Source organism: Malurus melanocephalus, unplaced genomic scaffold (genome assembly GCF_030028575.1).
Source record: "Malurus melanocephalus ecotype Western Australia unplaced genomic scaffold, MMel_1.1 scaffold_1119, whole genome shotgun sequence".
Classification (NCBI taxonomy): Eukaryota; Metazoa; Chordata; class Aves; order Passeriformes; family Maluridae; genus Malurus; species Malurus melanocephalus.
Window position 1 is genome coordinate 37,628 of NW_026624351.1, and position 1,171 is coordinate 38,798.

Here is a 1,171-nt window from a genome sequence, read left to right on the forward strand (position 1 = left end):
TGATCATCTTCCTCAATTGGGAATAAAATTAATGAATTTAACCATAAAGAAGAGTAGGGCTGATTAARGAACACAGGGGCTGCTGTCCTACACCATCACAGCCCAGACACACAATGACAAACCACCCGTTTGCAGGAGGGAAGAATTAGAGCCTGGAAAACACTGAGAGGGGAGCATTTCAAAGGAGAATTTGCTGCTAAGCAATTGATGCAGTAAGAGGCCCATTATCGGTTCCCAAGTCTCTGTCAGCTTCTGCTGAAGCTTTTCTCCCTTGAGCTGGCAGCCTAGATATAAATAAAACTGCTGTGCAAACTCTCTGCAAACACAGAAAAACCACAAACAGCTCATAGGTCAGACAACAGAGTCATCTGTCCCTTTTTTGAACGTTATTTTTTGTCCCACTTAAGTAGTTGCAATTACTAAACGAAGGTACCCACAGCTTTCAGTTTGCCTCCTTATTTGGCTGTGACTGGATTTTATAATCACAATGTTGAGTTCTGGCATCAAATCTGATGGGCAAGATAAGAGCACAAGCTACAACCTGAATTAATCAATGGGAACTCTGACTCTTGATTGCTGATTCAAAATGTAATGAAGCCAAGGCATCCTCCCTTMCTTCTCTCTCCTTCTCCAAAAAGAAGGGCAATCATAGCCTGAGAAGCAAATTCTGAAGACTCATTTTTGCAACAAAAATGAGAAAGCATTGCCAACAGGTACATGCAGAAAAGTGAGCTGTGGGCCTCAAGTTTCAAGGGGCACATAAAGCAGCACTCACACTGCTACAAAATTCTTTCAGCTAATGCTTCCCTCTTCCTACACATCTYCCAACAAGCTACACTTGAAGTCTTCCTCTGTGAAGCAGTCATATAGGATAGCACAGTGTCCACAGATGAAAAGCTAGGTTTGAGTTCTCCAGGGAAAAATACAGTAACAGGAAATTCAGTAAATTAAGTAACAGCAAATAATTATGGATTAGACTGGGGCTTGCTCAGCAGCAGGAGCAGCTGACACCCCAATTCACCTGAAAGCAGGACTGACCTTCTGGCCACAGGGCCTCAGGGAGSAGCAGTCCCTGGATAATTCCCAGAGATGTCACCAGTCCTACCAGTTTATGGTGAAGAACTGGCTGGGAGTGTGGCCAGAACCACCAGGAGCAACGTGCCAGCCTTGG